The 1592-nt window shown below is 30.8% G+C and overlaps 1 pseudogene; it reads left to right on the forward strand.

The window, feature by feature from the left end:
* Positions 1–1592, forward strand: part of LOC106469647 — a 33766-nt pseudogene that overhangs the window by 23944 nt on the left and 8230 nt on the right.

Below are 1592 nucleotides of genomic sequence, written 5' to 3' on the forward strand. Positions count from 1 at the left end.
TTGTGACTACATTAACAGGATTAGATTACCTACACTGATTAAAATGTTGTCTTGTGGCTACATTAACAGGATTAGATTACCTACACTGATTAAAATGTTGTCTTGTGGCTACATTAACAGGATTAGATTACCTACACTGATTAAAATGTTGTCTTGTGGCTACATTAACAGGATTAGATTACCTACACTGATTAACATCTTGTCTTACGGATACATTAACAGGATTAGATTATCTATATTGATTAAGCAAAGGATGTATGTGACGATGTTTTAAAGTTATTTTCAACATTTAATTAAACAATATTATCATTGTATGTCAATAAAATTGGCAGTGCAACATAGGTTATAATTCAAATGTTAATATTATATATGTTTTAATTTCTTCATTTGAAAGAAAATATTAGAAAAAAATGCTAAATAGTTTTTTCATGTGCCATATGGCATTATCTTCTTGTCTTATTGCTTAGTTTATATTTTATTACACCTATTGTACAATGTGTATAGTGGTTAAGGAATAAGAAATTCAAATTTTGGATATTTAGAAGCTAGAATATAAAATAAGAACCTCCCACTTTTTGATTTGCTGAGATATCAATATAATTTGCAATCCTACCATTCTTTTGAAATTTCTTCTTTACTCACACATACTTCTCTCAAGTACATGTCTCTAACCAATAAAAAGAACACATTCCTAACTACATAAATCTGATAGCTGATTGTAACTGGCTTGAAAGGAAAACCAGGAGTTTTATTGGAAATGTTTAACTCTGTTGATTAAGTCATTGATCTAAACAGAAATGTGAACCAATGTAGTACTTTAATCATTTTCTTTATATTATAAACTAGGCTTAGGAAGTATGACGTGTGAGTGGAAATCAACTTTGAAACATTATAAGTACAAGAAATCATTGTTTTCCTATATATAACTTCTATTTATTGTTCTCACACTGCAGAAAACTTGGACTGCTACTAAAACACACAATATTTCCATTAACAAGATACTGGTAAACTCACACTGCAGAAAACTAGGACTGCTACCAAAACACACAATATTTCCATTAACAAGATGTTGGTAAACTCACACTGCAGAAAACTAGGACTGCTACCAAAACACACAATATTTCCATTAACAAGATGTTGGTAAACTCACACTACAGAAAACTAGGACTGCTACCAAAACACACAATATTTCCATTAACAAGATGTTGGTAAATTCACACTACAGAAAACTGGGACTGCTACCAAAACACACAATATTTCCAGAACATTCCTTTTTTAATGAGAAATTCAGAAGAATTATCATCATTTAAACAATATTTCATTCAATGCTGTAGCTATTGCAGATATATGAAAGTGATTTTATGTAGTTAGAGACATATTATGTATTATATTAAAATTGGATGATGGTGTAAGTATTCTACATCTTTAAACTTTCTTGATGTGTTTCAGAATGTGGTGGAAAGAATTCTCATTTTATCCACCCAAGTGCTGATATCCAGTCTGTGGTGAATGGCACAATAAGGTCGGCATTTGAATTTGGTGGACAGAAATGTTCAGCATGTTCCAGGATGTATGTTCCAGAATCCATTTGG

This window comes from Limulus polyphemus, unplaced genomic scaffold, assembly GCF_000517525.1.
Source record: "Limulus polyphemus unplaced genomic scaffold, Limulus_polyphemus-2.1.2 Scaffold3591, whole genome shotgun sequence".
Taxonomy (NCBI): Eukaryota; Metazoa; Arthropoda; class Merostomata; order Xiphosura; family Limulidae; genus Limulus; species Limulus polyphemus.